Here is a 21,299-nt window from a genome sequence, read left to right on the forward strand (position 1 = left end):
TGAGCTTTCTATCCTCAGCGACCTTTGCGACGCAGACAGCAGGGGATACCATGTTGGTGATCCACAGTAATTCCTCTCCTACGATATTAACGTCCAAGGATATTATCGAATGCTGGAGAGTCGAAGGCAAAGAAGATAGATTTAGCACTGATCACGGACAGAAGATTAATCAACAATGTTTGCTTACAAAGCCAGAGTTTACCTTATTAAAATGTTGGTAAATATCGCGTATTTGTATTATGTTTATTTTCTCATGGGATAATATGGTGAAACAAATGGCCTTAAACCAGTTTGTGCTGTTTTTTTCTGTGCACTGTTCCCACATAAACGGTATTCACTCTGCGCACAGCTAATCAGACCGTTTTGTGTGAAACGTTAGATTATTATCCAGCTATCAATGCAACTTTTGTGGTTCAAAAAAGTATTAAGGATAACGCTCTCAGCGGGGGGGGGGGGGCCTAGTTCCCTGTCATTCACTCCGCTAATTAAAGCGTTTGTCAGGGTGGCATGAATACAAAAATACAGATTGGCAGCTATTTATTATAAACTATTCATTTCATAAGCTTGTTACAGTACACAGGAGATTACATCGCAGGGATGATTTTGTATTAACTAGGAATTTGTTTTCCACTAAATCTCAACACAACACACCCCACTTGCAGAATGCAGTAATTACATATCCTGGGAATAAATTGCCTTACAAAATGCTAAATGTTTAGTTTTAAAAAACAGATTTGTTCTCTCTGATTGATTTGTTGGTATTTTTTAAGAGATAAATCTATTGTCACTCAAAAATACTTTAATTATTGTGGGGTTTTTTTGTAAATATAATGCACAAAGACCTTTATGGCCACTGAACCTTTTTAGATTTTGTCACATTCTTAGAGATTATCTAAGAAAAAGCAGAGCATAATGGCGAGAAAGAGGGAGAGGAATACATGATTTTCATGGGGGGTGGGGGCTACATAGCAAGCTGGAAGCCATCCGGATTTGTTTTCTGCCATTTTTGCACATTTGGACACTGAAACTTGTGCCCATTATTCTTTGCAAATGAAGTCGAGCTTAATCAAATTTGACGGGTTGTTTACATCTTTCAGCATATTTCAAGTCACTCCTGTGACCACTTTTCATTGTAAATTAAATGCGTTGCATTTGTTTACATTTCTGATGATCACGGGAGTGAGATTTCATTCAGTAGTGGCTCAATCAGAAAGGGCAGTTTTGCCAAAAAAAAAAAAGAAAAAAAAAGAAATAATGCAATAGTTTAGCTATATCAGAGTAAGAGTGGCTGAATACAAATGTATTCTTCAGATTTTTTTTTCAGTCTAATGATGAAAAACGTGTGTGATTTCTCTCCCACTGCATACTTATAGGTTACTTGTGTCGATCTATGGCAAAATGTGAGAGACTTCAAGGCGTCGGTCAACAATTCGCCAAGTATCAGAGTAAATGAAGTGTTATAAATAATCAGCATTCCTAACCACAGACTTTTATCCTGCGATTTTTGCACTCACTTTTGGTTCCAACCCTGATGTTTTTCCTCTTTTTCTTCTGCAGAGGAGGGAGGAATCTGGGGAAACGCCAGAAGCCATTGTTCATTTGATAACCAGGCGAGCTCAAAGCTATGATCCACACAGAAACAGAGCAGAACATCTCCTCTTTGTCTTTGTGTTGTTCCCTTTTCAGCTGGAACAAGCTGCAGGAGAAAACTTTTGACATGCTGCCACAGCGATCCATGAAAAATTGAGGCTTGTTGAATAATACTGGCACCTTCTAGTAAGTTTTGTGAAACTCTAGCTTTAATGGAGGAAAACATCAACAAAACGGCAAAAATCCCAGTGTTACTGTATGTTGCCAACAGACTGTATTGGTCTCAGAGGGTGTTACAATGTTGTTGTCAGTGTGGTCAGTGACTTCGCCGGTGGGGGGGTTAGAGGTTTTAGGGTCAAACACAAGCCTTTAGGAATGTGTGTAATGAACCTTTAGATGCAGCTGGTGCTTCCAGGGGCAGCCCTCGAGTTACAACCACAAACAAAAGGTCATTTTACACTAAAAGCTGGTCTAGATTTAATGAGAATGTGGATTCTTCCTCTCTCTCTCTTTTTTTGGTTTAATGATAAGTAGGTTACACTGTGGATTAACCTTACCTTGCAGGATAACCCCACAGACCAGGAGCGGATGACAAATGACTTTGAAAGAGTGCTTTTGCCCACCAACCTCCTTTGTCAATGTACCCCTGCACAGCAGCATTGAGAAATGCAGGCGAAAGCACGGCAAAGCAGATCTCATCAAGTAATGTATAGCGCCAATACAATGAACAACGAAGGGTAGCCCTGGGGTAATCAATAATTTGAGCCACCAATCTGTTCCAGGTGCTTTATGATGTGACTGAGGTAATTATCACCAGATCAATAAAAGAGTTTGTTGTACAGATGAATGGGAGTGGGAGGGGTAATTGGTTTCTCTCACTGCGCCACTTTCATGTATGTATTTTACTAAGCAGAAGACAGAAATGACTCTGACGTAGGTGTATTTTTTTCTTCACCTTGGCTTAGCTCCAGCTAATATTACCTCCATGGATAATGCTATGAACGGACTACTCATGTCAGTGAAACTTTGTGGTGAGTCCTGCAAAAGTATTCATACTACTTTAAGTTTTTGACAATTTTCCAAATGCAAACATCTGTGTATTTTATGTGTATTTTATAAAGTAAGATTTAGCCAGGTGGTACATTTTTGGTTGAGTAATTGTACTGCTTAAGAGTGTTGGCTTCCTTTTATCTTACAACGGCAATGCTAATGAATTATTTTGATTCGGTTATGTAATTTTATTTCCTATCTGTATGTTTCGCACATTTAAATATGTCCCGGTAGTTGGTCTCGGGTGCTACACATTTTGACCACTAGAGGGCAGTATTTCAAAGTGGTCACTGTTTCCCAAGACGAGGCAGGAAATGCTCCTTATTTTTCCCTGTGTTGCTACGCTACGTGCTGAACTTGGATGTGAACTGTAGTTTATCAACGGGAGATAGTTTTGGCAGAAAATCGGTAAATATATACATCACTTGTTGAAATATGTAGGTAAGTTCTCATTTATGTGACAAGCAGTCAGTATTTTAATAAGACGGTGTATTTCTGAAACGGATGGTTGTGCAGGGCGGCCATTTCCTTCACGTGACAATAAGATGTCCGGTCATCGGTGCTCCGGCATTAAGAGTGAACTGAGACGTTACTGTCGCATGTAAGTGTTGATAAAATAAGTCATATCACAACTCCATGCGCTCTGAATCAGTGTGGTGTATTTTGTTTGTGCAGCCGGAGGCCACTGCCGTATTTCTCATCTTTTCTTTTATATATCTGCCACATTTCATCAGTAGTTACCTAATGTTTGGTGCACGATTGTTGAACAAAAGTAAGAGACAAGACAGCTTTGTTTAATCTGTCTCAACTGAAAATAAAACGTACTGCACATTAGCAACCCCAGTTATTGTGTCCTGTGAGGCTAAATATTTCCCGGGCTACAAAAACAAAACATCATGATGGTGCCACTACTACAGATTCAGATTGGAGGCTGTGTCGCATCAGGAAACCATGTAGCTGCAATGCTGAAAGTTGAACACTGTTATATTCTTCATCTGGATTGTGATTAACCTGCACTTCCTTGGGTCTTTTCTTCATTTTCTTCCATCGCAATGTCCCCACCAATCCCCACGCCTCGTCTAATGTGGGCATTGAGGTGCAGGGCAGCTCCATCAACCAGAACAGACATATTGTTGGCATGCAGAAATTGGCCGGCAAGGCACTTGAGTTAAATTATTCTGCTGAAAATTGCATCCAAGCAACCAGTTACCAAATGAATACTGTGATGACAATTATGACTTGATATATTGTGAAGCTCTATTTTAAATCAAAGCAAATGCGTGTTGGAATGGTCCAGTCAAAAACCCTTTTATCCCATGGGAATCTGTGGCGAGACCTGGAAATGTATGCTTCAATCCCATCTTACAGGATAGGAGTTTAGTCTGCAGTTGGCCAAAATTGGCAGAGATATGCAAAAAGATCTGCTGCCTATCTGCCTCAAAAGCTTGTCCTATAAAGTATTAACTCCGGGAGGCTGAGTACAAAACCATGTTTCTTTTTGTTCCCACTTCGTGACTGTATACTACTTTGTGTTGGTCTATTACATAATATCTCAATAGAGTTCCACAGAAAACTACAATTGTAATAAAAAGAAAGCAAAGTAAAACAACAAAAAAGTTCTAATATCTACATAAGGCACTTTGTGTAAATGAAGAATTACTTGAATCTGTTTTCACAAAGAGACAAACATAAAACTACTCGCAACACAGGATACGCCATTGAGCTGCGCTTCCACTCAGACCTCTGCATGCTGTTTTGATGCAGCTCAATGGAGAAGAGCAATAGATAAAAGAAGTATTTCTAGATGGGTAGTCTTCGGATGAAAAAAAAAATGCATCAGCCCTGTCGTGGCTGTCCTTCTTTTTTTTTTTTTTTTTTTTTTTTTTCTTTGTGAGCCGAGGTAGTTTGGTGGTTAGTCATCCAGCGACTAGCAGGCTGTGCAGACAGAGAGCAGTCATTTCGGTAGAGAGCTTTGTTGTTTGTTTTCTCTTTGTTTGTGGCTGGAAATTAGGTTGATGAGAGCAGAGTGTGCATTTTACAACATACTTGAGGCAATTAGATTAGAGGAGTTCTAGCACCGCTGGAGGTGCTAAAAATGTTTGAAAGATTATGAAGAAAAAAATAAATAAATATGCAACTCATGGATCCAAATAACTCAGTAAAAAGAGGTTTCATTTTGTAGTAGTCAATGTAAATTTTTAATTTTAGTCTGGATAGTAAGATGAAATGATGAATTCATGTTTTTGACAGGAGTCTAGTCATCGCATTTGAATCTTTTAGAGCCTATTTTAATGTTAGTTCAATTATGAAAGAGTTGGTATTTTACTGCAAAAAAAAAAAAGGGGGAAAAATATCTAAATCACATTTTCTCACAATAGAAATACGTGGACTCGAAAAAGCTTGGCTCAGTTCAGTGGCGTTACTGCAGGTGCACATAAAGCCTAAAACCCTAAATAAGCTTTAATCAGCATTAAAGTCAAAGTAATAGAAATCTACACATGACAGGTACTTAAATATATGACGAGCACAAAGTGGTGCTAAAGCAATATTTAGTTACAAAGCAATGAAACATTAGTAGGCAAGACGTCATGAGGCCCAATCAAATTTCATTTTGAGGACTTCCGCATTCTACAGGTATGGATTAAAGAAGCATTCAGTTCAAACAGGAGCTGCCGCATTTAGCTGGAAGCCCAACATGACTGACAGCTGTGGAACTCATGAAATCAGGACTGCAGCTGGAGAGAACAGGACTGAGGACAGGAGGGGAGGAGAGGGGCTGCGATGAGCTAAGATAAGTGTGAATTAGAGGTGGAGGATGTTGGTAATAGAGGTCCCAGTAGGTTGGCCAGTGACCTGGAGAGGGTGAAATTGTTTGCGGTTTTTATGTCAAACCCCCTCTAGAATAGGTTTTCCATCAGGTGTACATTTATATAAGTCGACATTTCTACCTCAGAGTGGCCTTTTGCGCCTTTAGCTGATAATCTTCCTGACACCAGCCTTCCCCTGACTCACACTGCTCGGTTCCACATGATTTTTTCTTTTTTTTTTTTCTTTTTTTCTTTTTGCAGAGTCCATTTCCTCCGTTTTATTGTGCAGCTTCTTGTGGGTGGACATACCACGCTGCCTGTCCAAGGCAGCTTATTTATTTATTTATTTTTGTTTTTTATTGCTGCTTATTGTTTGTGAGGATTTCAAAGTCTGTCTGTGTTTGCTACCATTTCACATAATTAGCAAAGTCCAGTTGCTGTTTTAATTTGCAAAGTGTTTGACAATTTATCACAAATGATAAATTGGTACAAAATCTCAACTTAAAGAAGACAACATGTTATTTACAAGCTTTTTCCAGTTTTAGTTGCTGGAAATTCATGTAACTCATGATGAATAAAATTTTGGTTTGACATTTTCTTTTTGTTACTATAAAGAGAAGCAAATACAATTTTGAACATCTTGGTTGATTAAAGAAATACTTCTTCATTGTAGATTTAACTATTTTTTGTAAAGGATGACTTACCATCATAAATGAATATTCCCATATAGCAATGTGAGGCTGCCTATGACGGCACACGGGGCCATATAAAACCTTTCTATGCAGAACTCTTTAGGGTTTTTGTAGTTCACAGCTCTGTCTTCTAGTAAATTTTGGCCCACAGAATAGCTTCACAATACAAAGCTATTGTGTTCAGCACTTGACAATCTCAATTTTCCATTTTTCTGAGATGTGTGGTCTATGCTAGTTTGCAAACCTCTATTTCCACGTTATTACAGTCACAAACAATGTCAGCATCTGGCAAAATTATGTTTTGTGTTGCCAAACCAGCAGATGGAAACATTAATTCTCATTTTCTTTTTCTTCTCTGTTTTGCAACATTTTAAAGGGGCGGTATAATGAAAAGCCAACTTTTTAGAGCTTTATTTCACGTTACAAAGTTATTCCCTCATCAAAAACATAGATATAGATTTGCTTAGATTTTTTCATGCATGTTTGATAAATCCTTGTGCCTTTCGGTACATTTGTATTTTTCTCCTCAAATGCAATACTTGCAGAACCACCTTTTGTTGCAGCTACAGCTGCAAGTCTTCTGGAGTACTGTATGTGTCTACCAGCTTTGAACACCTGAGGACTAAGATTTCCTTTCCCACTCATCTTTGCAAAATAGCTCAGCCCAGTTAGACAGATTTTCAGGTGGATTTAGGTCCGGACTCTGACACATGAATATACTTTGATCTCTGGTTGTACTGCTATGGCCTCTGGTTTGCTTAAAGGTGAACCTCCATTCCAGACTCTGGTATTTTTTGGGCTGAGTAAAGTAAATTTGTTATTTGTTTAAGACCACCAGGGTCTACTTGCACAGTTGTTCATGTGTAGCTCTGAGGTCTGTGACCACGCTACGTATATAATGAGCAGTAATAAAAACCACAGTGAAAGGGTGGCACCAAACACAGAGCAGGTACAAATTTTGCGACCCAAACCACAAAAAGCACTGACTGCCTGTTCTTAGAGACCATGATGAGGAGAGAGTGTAGGAATGTTCAAACTTGACCTTTCTCATACAATCTGAACGAAAAACATTGAAATTTGTGGCTTAAAAATGATAAGAATACTTTTTCTAGACACATTACTGATACCTCTGCAAAATATTATTTTTGAAGTGTAGATTTTGTTCAATCCGACAAGATTTCCGTATTTGCACTTTGCTTTCCAGCTCCTCCATTATGTGGAATAGTTCTTGTGCTAGCCAATAAGCCTGAGGCTGTTCCTAGTTGCTGTCTAAGGATTTGAAAGGCAACTCAACATCCATTCGTGTGTGTGTGTGTGTCTGTGAGAGAAAATCAGATAAAACAACTAAAGAAAAATAAATCATTTCTTTAGAACTGCTACAGTAATTATCGCTCTTTTCCCATGTAAGACTCACTATGGTCCCATTTCTCTTTACCTGAATAGATGGAGCTGAATTTAATTGCTTCAAAGATGTAGCTATAAAACCTGCTGTAATTAAAGGGCCCACTGTTATTTCTGTTCCGAAACCTGACATAGAGAAGGCTATTTCATAAAGACTCGTAAATACAGTGCTTGCATTCAGAGCTGAATCAAATGTTACATAGCATGGAGCATGGTCAAAGCCCAGTCCCCACTGTGCTGTCATTTCAAGACTGAGGCTCTCTCTGAGTGTGTAAATCTTACCAAACCATGAGGATACAAACTTAAGGGGACTGCATACGATAATTCAGGAGGAAGAAATCCCCTGAAATCCTCCTGTTTTACTTGGGACGTTAAGTTTTCACTTTAAAGGACGCAGTGACTCACACATCTGTGTAAAGGGACCAAAACAACAGGAAAGTCATTAAAAATTAAGAGATTTGAACTGAACTATTTGAATTCTTTTCAATATGAATGTTAAAGACATAACCTAACTTTAATATGATATAAAAGAATAAGATGAGGAAAAACATAGTCAAATTAATTCATTACAACTGATCTCAGTAGAAAACACTGCACTGTTAAAATGTTTTTTTTTTTTTTAATGTTTTTGTACAACGGAATGAAACCAAGATCGTTCACTTCAAAACAGTTTCCACTTTTAATGCGAGATCCGTTCTGTGCAACCTAACAAATCATGTAAATCTGTTTGGAAGAAAATAAAAGTCTGTACTCGTATGCATATGTTGCCATGATCCATTGGAGTTAGGTTTTGTCTCAAGTCTATTCTTGTGCTTTGAACTCTGATTTCCTATATTGTGGTTGTTCACTTGGTTTTGGTTTATGTTCATTGTCTTGAGTTTTGCATTTTCTGTAACTTTTGTGCATTTATGTCATCATGCTTCCTGTGCATTAAATATAATTTTATGGGAAACAGGAATCTGTTTCCTCGGCTTCCCTTTTACCTCAGAGCTGTGATTCATCAGTTTTGTCCATACCACTTATCACCCACTATGTATTTAGTTATCTCATATTAATTACTGTTCTCTGGATTCTACTACTGCAACCTGTGGATTCCCTTGATCTCTTGCTCCTCATTGTTCGTGGTCCTTATCATGTTTGTCTGTATGTTTCTGAGTTTGCATTATTATTCAGCACATGCCTCCTCAAAATGTGTTATGGGGCATAAAACACACAACAATCGTAGTTTGTAAGTTTTAAAGTCACAGATAAGAATTTTTTAATCAAGAAAAATAAATAAATATTTACAGCAGTAAACGAGTAATCTTTTTCAATTCCTGAAGTAATTAGATTTTATTCTGCTTAAGCACTAACAACAGCGGAAACAATAAAACTCAATTGAAATTTGGTTGGATCTTGATGTAGTACAGACATAGCCAATGCCTGGGTTGATACTTCTTCAAAAATATAACCACTTAAAAACGGTCAGTGTTTACGCCTAGAGTTTTTAAAATTAGGCTGTGCCCATATTTGAGAGTAGAACATATTCAAATCACTTTTGAGTTGCTAAAATTTCGACATTGTACTATCCCAGCTGTACGTAAATGCATCATGAACAGGTGTTGGGAAAATCCCCTCTCATTAGCGGAGATTCCTCCGGCCTCACTTTTATGCTACGAACGAAGTTTACCGGATGCAAGGACTCTGACCGGATGCTATAGGAAGCCATTTGGACGTAAGCTGATTTTTCTCCAGTAGCAGTGTCGTTAAACATTAAGCTTCAGGTCGTTTCAGGCGAGTAATTCAATTAAGTGCACTTTATTTCTGTCGAAAATGCGTAGCTATATGCTGACATTTCGGTTCGGTCCATCATTCTTTCGTCATTATAGCCGTATGAGAAACCGCAAAGTTCCCAAACAACAAAGTTTAAATAGCTGGGAGTCCTGTGTTTTCTTTTTGTGTCACTTTTTAAAAGCTGCACCACAGAACGTTGCAATGGGCACTTTGTTCCGCACACAGGCATTCTGCATATTGTTATTAGTAGGGGACTATGCTAAAGCGACTTTCTGGAGATTTGTGTCATGTTAATATGTGATATCTTCATCAATGGCATACCTTATATTTTGTTTTGACTCATTCATGTATGTTTGAGGAATCTTTGAATGCTCTGTGGCAGCCACTTGGGGTTGTCTGCACCTTTGCTCTCCCTGAGCACTGACTATTTCCACAAAGCTTCTCCTTGGAGCTGCAGTCTCCTGCTACTGTTGAGCTTAGCATACAAATTATCTCTCAGTCCAATGGGCTGAAGAATAATGGTTGCAGATGACATATTGGAGAAACACTGTTGTGATGACCTGCTAGAGTGTCAGAAAGAGCAAAAGTTTCTTAAAGAGACGGAGGCCAGTTTCAAAGTGCCTGATGGGAAATCAAAATCTCCTTTTGTTTGATATATACAGCATTTTCATAACAAGTGAAAACAGCTTGATTGTGCTGTCAAATTTTTAACCCCAATCCAGCAAAATACAACTTGTTTACAACTATAATTTTACTTGATCTTTTTAAAAAATTTATAATTTTAAATTACTGTAGGAAATTTGTAGTCATTTTTAAAGCACCACTATTTTTACATGTATTTTTGTATTTTACAATAAAGGAAAACATGAGACCTTTGTAAAAAGGGAATCAACACAGTTTCCTGCATTAGATGTCGACATTTGCAGAAAGTTATGTAAGAAAAATGGAAAATAATGGAAATCTGAAAACCTGCTGAATCATGCACTTTAGTATAAACAGTGTATATTTAAATGTTTAAAAATATTTATTTTTTCGGTTGGCATTTTAAGCCAAAGCTATTAAGAGGTATTGTGGAAGGTCTCTGGAGCACAGCCTTGATTTAAATCTACAGTGGAATAGCATTGCCAGAGGAAAATTAAAGTTCTGAAATGGCCTAGTTAGAATCCAGTGGTAATTCTGACAGAAAATCTGTTCAGTCACCAAAAGAAGATTGTAGATGAGAGCTGTCCACGGCAGAGTTAGTCAAATATTGACACGTTGTGGGATGCTTAATAGACTCCCGCCAAAGGCTGAAACTTGAAACTGAATCAAAAGATGCTTCAACAAAGAATTTGTTTCAAGGTGTGCACACTTGCAGCCAGTCTAGTACACCTCTTCTTTCTCTGGTAAATGTATTTGTTTTTCAATTGAGTTGTGCAGAATTTGTCAAGTTAAGGGTGAAAAACGTCAAAGGTTGTTTTTGCTTTAGGTTCTTTGCAGGTTTCAGTTTACTGATTTCTGTTGTGATCTGCCAGCTTTCAAAAGAAAATGACAGAGTCGGGTTCAGACAGTGGACTGCATAAATAAATGGCTTTGAAGTAGAAGAGAAGATGTATTTTGGGTAACAATTTCATTACTCCCAGTGTTTGACCTGCTCTTGAAAAGTGTAATTCAGACACATGAAAGACAAATAGTTTTTTAAAAATCTGTCTGAAGTTGTTTGCCACAGTCTATCTTTGTGCTTACTATTAGATATAAATGACTGTTGAAACAGATTTAGTAGATATAATTAAACTTTTGAACCATGTTGAAACTTCCTTCGCTTGCACCCAAAGTTAAGTTATGACCATTATGATCGCTTTAGTGGTTATTTTAGCATGTGCATTGTTAGTTATTTGTGTAAAATACATCCCTGCGATTAGATCTGGAAAAGGTACCTAGTGGATAGCACCAAGATATATTCTTAGCCAAGGAAAAAAATGGTAGTGTTTAAATGAGCATGTAGAATAGGATAGTGTTGCACTGCTTTCATGCATTGGGTCCATAAATAAGGCCTTCAAACAAAGTATATCCAATATTCACCAAAGTGTATGAGTGTCCAAAAAAATGCAAAAAAGCCATTTTTCTTTATCCCTCATTAAAGAACAAAAATGTAACGAATTGAAACCAGGAAACTTAATTTCTGACTAATATATCTGATGAGATGATTTTGACAATTGCGACATTCATTTGAATACAAAATTGATGAACCCGGTTGTGCTGTTTACTGTTCCAGCTGCAAGTACGACAATATAATTTGTTTGTTGTGAGTCCATCTCAGTTTGTTCTGCATCATAAGCACTTGGAGCAGTCCCTTTAATTCGTTGTAAACGTGATTGATGCTTGCGAAAACACTCCAAGACAGTGCTGCAATCAATTATGTGTGATTTATTGTCTTTGCAGTTTCTGTATGCATTGTGTAGCTGTTGTAAGAAGAAAAAGGCAAACTTTCTGTGAAGCCTTAGTCACAGATCCATAATCCTTGTTTTCCAAAGTCTTTTTGTGGTGGAGAGGAACCACTTCCAAGTGGTGTTCATCATATTTTATTATAGTAATTTACAGTGAAGGTCATGCATATGAATTGATAGGGGAAAGCCAAGCTTTTTTTTTTTTTTCTTCAAGCCTAACTAAAAGTACGTAAGTCAAACATATTTCTCTACGCATATTTTCTTTCTCTTTTTTTTTTTTTTCTTTCAACGTGATGTAATTATCAGCACAAGTAAATCATCTGCAGTCTATTGCATCGGGTGCCAGCCAGCTGGAACAAATGCAAAAAATAAATAAACCTGCGCTGGCATGCCCTGACTTACTGGCGGGAGCTGCAAGGTTACTATCTGAAGCACCTTTGCACCACATGGGCACAATTAACACTGTTAATTTCAGCTTGGAGCACGGTGATATGATCTATGAAGAGCTGATCAGTTTCGATATCGCCCCAGACATAGTATTTCATCATCTTTCTGTTGTACAATCACAACACATCCTCATGGTCTGCAGAGCCACGAGCCTCACTAATTACTAATGGTGATTTAATGTAGCAGCGTGACCACTTTCACTCCTGTGCAGGACCCATTCCTACTCTGTTGTCCTTGTAAATTAGGTGTGCCCTGCTGATTAATGGTTAACAGCCACTATTCCAGGCAAAGCATCATCAGCAAAGCATTGAATTAAATGGTTGTCTCATGTACTTAGAAAACCAATGTTGCTTACACGCAAGATAACTTTATTAAACAAAACGCCAGCCGGTAAATCTTTCAGAGGTTTTCCACAAGAAGACAAATACCTATTTGTTTGGGTACAAATGCAAAGCTTCTGAAAATACAGCGATTTGCAAAACTAATTGTAACCCTTGAACTTTTTATTTTGAAATATTACAACTTCAAGGCAATTCAGTTGAGATATCATTAATAGGCCAACTCAAACTAGCGCATAATGATGGCAGTGAAGGAAACAGAAAATCTGAAAAATAATTTTCAGTTTTTTTTTTTCCTCAAATAATCCAAAGTATGACGTGGATTTGCACTTAGCTTCCTTTACTCCATAAATAAATAAAATTGAGAAAAATCCAAACCTTCAGAAGTCTTCTACATATTAAAAAGTGAAGAAAAACCAATGGATAAAGTTGTGACGAGGTTTAAAGCTTCTCAAGGTTTGACCATCTCTTGGCAAATGTTTAAACCTACGGTCTCCAACTCAAGTCCATGGCAGCTACTGCAACTTCTAAATGCATCCTTGTTCCAACGCACCAAAATCCAATGAGTGGCTTATATAGCCAGGCATCTGCAAACTTGATGACATGCTGAGTAGAAAATTAAGCCATTTGATCCAGGCATGTTAGAGTCTGAATCCTTCAAAAAGCTGCAGGACAGCAGCTCTCAAGGACAGGAGGTGAAGACCCTTAATCCATAATATGCAAATTGAAAGAGCATATCCACCTAAACCGAGAGGTGGGAGAGGAAAGTCTTAATTACAGAAGCAGCCAGGAGACCTCTGGTAACTCTTGAGGAGCTGGAGAGAAAATCTTGTTTTAAAACAGTCAGTGGCAAAACAGGTGTTGCTGAATAAAGCCATAACGGGTCCTAAAAAGAAGACGGTGAATAAAAAAAATTACACGTCACCCTGTGAACAAACCAAACCTGCCCAAATATATGCTGTGGAGACACTTTTCTCCAACAGGGACCGGAAAGTTGATCAGATAGGGTAAGGTGAATATGGCTAAATACAGAGCAACTCAGGAGGGAAACATGCCAGAGGTTTCAAAATTCTTCAGACTGTTCCAGCTGGACGACACTAAGCATACAGCCAGAGCTACGAAGGAATAGTTTAGATCTTGCAGCACATTTCACAGATATGCACTACTTGGTGTTGATCCATCACATAATATCCATCATAGTTTGCGGCTGTCATTTGAAAAAATGAGGAGTTCCCCAAGTATAAATTCCTTTGAAAGGCACTACATTTACTGCCTCTCCTCTGAAACCATAAAGCAAGACAGTAAGACCTGCAGTACTCTAAAAACTGGTACAATTTTTGTGTATTTTAGAACTTTTCCATTTCCTAAATCAACAACAACAACAAAAAATCCCTCAAATTAATCGTTTCTATCAGCTGGTTCAGTTCCTCAGCTACATGGCGAAAAGACAAAGTGCTCAGCCAACCACGGTGCCCCATGCCATCAATCATTGCTCTGTATTAACTACCCCCACCTTCAATCGCAAAGAAAACAATTAAAGTTAAACTTGTTGATTTGTTTTGGTAGCTCATAAATCATGGTGTTATATGAAACCCACCGTCTCCCTGGGCCCCCTTTTCATGTTCCCCAATCAGCAAACTGAGCCTCAAAAGCACCGCTTTGAACTAGTCTGATGACATTCGCTACATTATTTATTTCTTATTTTTTAGTTGCTCCTGTCATCTAAACATATGCGAAAGTAAATTAAAGCTCCTTATGTGAGTCCACGAGCACCATATGTGTACATGCATTTAAAGTCTTTACATCATTTGAAAAGTAAAATAAAAATTATGAAATACTGGATTCTTGAAGAATTATACTGTCTGGATGTTTTATTTTTATCTGGCGTCAACCTAAATACAGCAGTAGATTGTTGTCTCTGTCTCGGTGATCTGACATTTTGAAAAGTGTATTGACATATTGTTTTGTACAACATAAACTGATGCTGCCAATGAGCTGCTATTGTCTCTTGATGTTTTTTTTTTTTTGAACTCCTCCCTCCCCTCACTTTTTGCCCTCTTTTGCATTTATTTTTAAAACAGTAATGCTCTACAGCAAAGAGACATTTCTATCACCCTTAGCAACAACTCAATAAGCTATTCCGTTTGTGGTGTGGCTTTTATCTGCAGGGAAGAAACAGGTGGTGACTAAGCCTGGACTTCAAATGCTAGACTTGGAGTGCATCACCATTTCCAAGGATTCGTCTGAGAGAATGTCACTCCTTACCTACTACTACTCATTCCTTAATAAGCAAGGAACTGAGAGGGAGGGGATTCTTCAGCTCGCAACTTAACAGGAAGGCCTAGTGACATTTGTAGATCTTGCTTAGAGCCTAGACATTCCCCCCTTGTGGTGGAATACTGCAGAGGAGACGGTCGGATAATGAGATGCATCATAAAGACTGTGGCAGTTTCAGCTGTACAGGACACCTTGTTATTGTCCAGAGCACGACTCGGGTCAGACATTTGCAGTCTGAATTTTTTATGGATGGAAATTTGTCTGAATAATATCAAGTGCCCTTTGTCTGTTCAGTGAATGAGACTTGTTTTATAAAGTTAGCTTGGCTGGCATATCTTCAGGTGTTACGAAATGTCACCTTGGTAAATTTTGCAACAGATTAGGTTGAAAAGATCACTGACAACCAAGCGTGAAGAGACGTGTTTATTGCTGCATTTATGACCTGAATTGTCTCCAGCAACTTTCATTGAACAGATGACAAACACACCAAAACTGAGCCGGAGATACTGATGCCTCAATGGAAAGAGGGAGTAAAATATTGTGATTTAAACTTGATCATTCAGTAATAACTATAAAAGTAAGCAGGATCCTCCTTGTAGTTTTCCCCCTGTCTTGTTGTAGGTCAGTGTGTAATATGTACTTTATCCAGAAATGGTATCTACATAAATGCAAAGTGTGTCTAGCTTTCTACTACATAAACCCCACTGCCAAACTCACAGGGCTCTGCAGATGAAATGGACGTAGAAATAACATGTTGTAATAAATCTACATCTGAAACTAGTGTCAGCTTGCAATCTCTGTGCATTTAAATTCGACAAAGACTCAGATAGATTTCTGGTTATCTTTATTCTAGTTATTCCTAATTCATGTGACCACAAGAAAAACCAAACCCATCTAAAATCAAGGCACCATGTTTCTTTTCCATACTACTGACATGTTGATTTTCTGTTGGTGAAAAAGGAAATTAGACGGTTGACACTGGCTATTTGCTGCAGCTAACAATTTAAAAAAGAAAAACATCACTTGTGACAATTATTGTTTTTGTTGCTGTCTAGCAGTGGCACGGTTCACATTTGAAATAAATTAGATTCCTGTGTAACAAATTTCTTTGTGCTGAGGGAAGAACAGATAGGGAAGTCATATCCATTAATGTCATTCATTCTGCCGTGGCGCCTAATTGGAGGAGTGGAATGGATGAGGGAAACCAGTGCTATCATTGGCCTACATGCTTTAACGTTGGTAAAATAAAGGCAGAATGAGCAGGGTTGATAAAAGCTAAAGCTGATATTTAGAGAAGATATAATTTAGAGAGGAGCAATAAAGCCACCCGCGAAAATATTTCTTAAACTTTTCCATATTTTCTCAAATTACAACCACAAACTTTATTGATTCATCATTTGCTATAGCATCACTCAAACTCAGCCGAATTAAATAGAGTCTGTCAACATTAGTTTTTGAAATGTTGCTGCACATCATCAATTGTTTTCAAATCTGGACCTTGACTGGACCATGTATCGTATATGTATTTTTAACTTTACTGTTCTTCCAGTAGTTGAATCTCGAACCCCTTCTCAAGGTTTTTACAACTTGTTAGTGGTTTTCTGCTAGTATTGCTCCATCTTTAGCTCTATTTTTAGCTCCATCCATCAAATCTGGCTAACTTCCTTATCCCTCCAGAAGAAAACTATATGCACCCCATGATGCTACCAACATGTTTTACTGTAGGGATTGGATGTTCAAAGTTTATGGTACACATTATGTCAAAAAAGTCAGCATTGGTCTTGTCACCTCACCATTGTCTTTTAAGCGTTTTTTTTTTTTTTTTTTTTTTCCTTTGATGGGTTGTGGAAATCTGCAAAGTAGGGACGCACAATATTGTATTTTTGGCCGATATTCAATATGCTGATATACTAAAACTCGTTTTGCCGATAACCAATATCAATACCAATATTTTTTTTACTGAAACTATACGGCTTTCTCTACTGTGGCATTAAAATACTGCATCGTTTTTGACAATTTAACTTGCTACCAAATGCAAATGCTAAAAAAAAGAGGCTGAAAATGATGTAACACTTTCAACTTGCATAATGTTTTATGTCATATTTATTCATGGCATCTGCTCTCTCTAAGACAGTGACAAAACTCAAACAGTGCAAATTTGAAAATTTCTCAACCTGTTCACAAGCAACAAGTGAAAAGCACATCAGTCATGCATTAACACTTAACAGTTTCTTATGATGTGCTGTGCTGCAGGGATCGTTGTCACTGGTTTGTCATATAAAAACAACGCCTGTTATATCGGTGAATTATTTTGACAGAACGGCTGATTTCCGATATTAAAATTTACAACTAATATCAGCCAATACCAATACCATGCCATTAATATCGTGCAGAATTTTGTGTGTGTTTGCATCTTGACTGCTTCTCTTTTCTGAGAAGCTGCAGAAATGTCATACTTTTTCTCCTTTCAGAGGACGGATTCTACAGCCATTATTTGTTTTAAAGCTGTGGATGCTGTTTTATAACCTAATCCTCCTTTAAACGGTTCCTTAACTTTATTCCTGAGTGGTGTCTTCATGATGCTGTTTGTTCACTAATGTTATGTAACATTTGTGGCCTTCAAAGAACATGTATATATTTTTTTTCACTTGCACATTATACATGATGTGTTGGACTGTCGCATTAAATTTCAATGGACTGTGTTGAAATTTGAGGTTGTACTATTACAAAAAGTCAAAAAAGAGTGTGAATACTTTTGCAAAGAGTGTCACGTTTTGAGAAAACAAAAGACGAGAGATATGATCTGAAATCTTTTAAACACCCACTCGGAATGGTGGGTGCTTAATCTTAGAAATTAATCTGAAGCTGGAAATTCTTCTTGAGGCAAATCATCAGAGTATATAAAGTCATTCAAGAGCATATCTTTTACATCTGCACTAAGACTTACCAGTTTAGCTTGAAGCTTTAAGATCTAGGCCTTAGGCTGCAACAACATCCATGTCTAAGTGAACTATCATGGTGTGCAACCACATACTGAAGATGATAGCCAGCAAAGTCATTTTGGCTGGTTTTGACTTTGATTTCTGGCATGTTCACAGATCTCTGACTCTGTCCTTTGGAGGCAGCATAGTTAATGGTCTTTCCACGTGATGTGTAAAAGCCTACCTGCTGACTTCACAGTTCGAACTTTTGACACAAAGGCAGGGCAGCCAAGAGCTCTGTTGAAATTCATGTTTCTGGATTAGGCATTAAACCAAGCTTGAGTCATTTTAATTCAGCCTGGCTGCTGTTGCAGCTCAGCGGAATATGAGTTAATATCATGATTCTGGTTCTTTCTTTTGCTAATAACAAAGCAAACAGAACTGGCCTTTTGTTTGAGCCGGATTTGTTTAGCATTCCCCGTTTTGGTGTAAGCGCTTAGCTTCGGCTAACGTTTGTGTGCCAGCCTCTCTGCGTTTTGCAGTTCAACCAAAGTGCCTTGTTTACTTCAAATTTCACTAATATAATCTCACCGTCCATCTTCTGAAAATTTCAGACCAGTTTGTTGATCCGAAGCCGTAAAGCTTTGATTTTTTTTTTTTTTGGTGAACACTTTGTTGCTCATTGATTTACTGGGCTGCCTCGGGCTGGAGGGAACATTGGCTATTTGCAGCTCCTCAGCCCTGGACAGCAATAAGAACAGACTTTAAGATTTTGTGCAAATACTTCTGTTGGTACTTTGAGTCTCTTTGAGCTTGGGAAACTGAATGTTTCCCAGAAGGATTTTCAGTGCAAGCTACAAATGACAGCATAGCATAGAGATGAAGAGGAGCTGGGGAGGCTGGTCAGCGTCTTATGTGGGAGCTGGGATTAAACTCAAAAGGAGTCATTTCATGCTAAAGGGTTAGCACACAAAAAATAAGTATTATGCTCTATAAACATTTGATATTTTCTGCTTCTTTTAAGAATACAAATCGGGTCAGTGTAATTGTGTATACTGCTTATGCATGCAGCTACTTCCTCTTCAATGGTATTTTGCCAGACTTATCAATATACAAGAATGATGTTCTGCCATCGCCTCCAAAAATAGCTGACAAGTAAATGTACATCACATCCTCCTTTAGAGGTTGCTGACTGGTTTAATGCTTCAGTCACATATAACTCACTTTATTATAACCAACTTTATTTCAACAAATTTAAAACAATTCAGAGCTTCAATTGCTGTACAAGAACTAGAGTTGAGTAATATTTGCTCAGTTACATTTACTTGAGTAACCATTTAAAAATGAAGCACTTGTAGTTTTACTTCACCCTGTATTTCATTTCTGCTTAAGTAATATTATTTTGAAGTAATGCTTCTGTTACTTGAGTACAATTTGTGGCAACGCTATCAGAATTTGACTGTTTTATTGCAACGTACACCAGACACGGACACATTTATGGTTCATGTTAAAGTAAGACTTTGTACACTCTTTATACTTTTAATAAAGCTTGGAGAAGAGTTTATTCATTGCCTAATTTGATTATTTTGTAATCAAGTTGTTTGTTTTTACAGATTTTCTTTTTATTTTATGCTTTGAAGTAATTTCCACGTGGTATATTTTTGTCTCTTATTACGACATTTATCAAATTTAATCAGATTTAATCATTAAACAGTTCTCAGTACTTGATTAGCTTTATAACTCATGTGCTTTTGTACTCTTCAGTAATTTTTCTGCATGACTACTATTTACTTCTATTTGAGTTAAAACCTAAAGGTGCTTAAAAATAATCTGCGTACTCTACCCACATGTAACAAATGCTGTGCTGTTATTCGGTGGACCATGCAATGTAACTTAAAGACACTTTACTATATAAGCCACTGATTTAAGGTTCTGTTTGGACTTAGAGTTAACATTTGTTCTGGTTGATTTAGGTGCATTTAGACGGCCATTAAAATCTGTCCAGAGGTCAAATAACAGTTATATGCAAATAAAGATGTAGCCAAAGCACAGAGTCGGCCTTCAGCTGATCAACAAGGAGATCAACCAAATCATGTCATATATTCAAACATTTCTCTTTTTTCCTTATTTAGGTGCAGTAACTCAAAAGTGAAACACATTATATAGATCTAAGTCCCTCTTGAAAATTATATCTGGATCTTAAGGGTTTTTTACCTGGGTAAGCAAAGGAAATAAACGCATATATAGATTGACGATTGACAAAAACAAGATATTTAAAAATGTGGGGTTGATGAAAAGTGTTTTAGCCTGTCTAGAGGTTATTTTCAAAAGATACTTTTAATCTGATAAACATGGCTCATCAGAAGTCATATTCTAATTTGCTGAATATGATTTAATGTGCTTTGCAGGAGAAAGATTAAGGTACATTGACCACAAGATGTATTCAGCTCCAGAAATTATCAGTATAAACTCCACACGGCGTCATTAAATCACATGATATAATTTAATAAAATTCTAAGTTGGAGAGAAGTCCAGCAAAGAGCTCAATAAGACTTTTAATCAAAAATATTCCCTCTGGCTGGTTTTTAATGCTTTTTAATACAAGCTGTATTTTATTTAAACTTCATTTTACAGACATTTTGTTTTTATTTTATCTTTTTAAACCAAGACACCTCCAAGTGTGGCCTAATATTGTGTTTAGACCTCTAAGGCTGATGCAGATAAAATTGCTCAACAGTGTTGTAACCTCTTTTAAGTCTGTTCACACCTGTATTCAACAGGATTTACTGCATTAGCTTCAACTGCATTTCTACATTACAATTTCTATTTCAGGACCTTTTCCGAGTGGAAATTACGAAACTCTAATTTTCAGTACAACTAGAAAGCAGTTCTGTCTTCCCAGCACCATTTAAGCATACCTTAGTAACAGATACACTGCAAGATAAACTCTGTCAACATGCAATTTCCTACCTTTGATAAGCAGTATGCTGGAATTATGGGTTCATCTTGATACAGGCGGATTACAATGTGTTTTTGTTGTATGCGTGCACATTAACCCACACCATGCCCTCCTGATAGGTGGCCTGGACTGTTGGAAACACTGGCATCGTCAGATCGCCTCGGAAAGATGTTAAAGCCAGGCCAGCACAATCTTTGTTGTCTTTAAAAATAGAGAAGTGGACATATTAAAAAGATGAATACAGTAGTAGACTGAATTTGACAATGCGGGAGGGTCCTTCTTCCACATGAGACACAAACGCCTCTTATAAAAAATACCCTTGGATGGTTATTTAACAAATGGTCCGCAAGGCGAAGGAGCCCTCTGCTTTTTTTTTTTTTTTTTTTTTAATATATTCCAGAACTATAATTTGTTTAATAGCGGTTGTAAGGGTACTGGTTTCTGCTGATCTTAGCAACCTGGATAATTTTTTTTCTTCATCCTAAATTGCATGTAATTGCAGAAAATGCTTCCACAACGACAAAACGGCATCTTGGTAAAAGTAATGTGTGCCCCTTGGCATTTCAGTTTACTTTAGCCTCCTACTCCAAGAGCTAGTTGAAAATAATCGACCAGATG

At 37.5% G+C, this 21,299-nt stretch overlaps 1 long non-coding RNA gene across 1 annotated transcript; it reads left to right on the forward strand.

The window, feature by feature from the left end:
• The first annotated feature begins 2,956 nt into the window (after positions 1 to 2,956).
• LOC106948420 (uncharacterized) lies at positions 2,957 to 20,863 on the forward strand. The gene is made up of 3 exons (XR_001425169.1): positions 2,957 to 3,048; positions 3,157 to 3,241; positions 20,801 to 20,863. It is a non-coding gene; the product is annotated as an uncharacterized LOC106948420 (long non-coding RNA).
• The last annotated feature ends 436 nt before the right edge of the window (positions 20,864 to 21,299 follow it).

Source organism: Poecilia latipinna, unplaced genomic scaffold (genome assembly GCF_001443285.1).
Source record: "Poecilia latipinna isolate Pla-1442-1.1 unplaced genomic scaffold, P_latipinna-1.0 Scaffold287, whole genome shotgun sequence".
NCBI classification, from domain to species: Eukaryota; Metazoa; Chordata; class Actinopteri; order Cyprinodontiformes; family Poeciliidae; genus Poecilia; species Poecilia latipinna.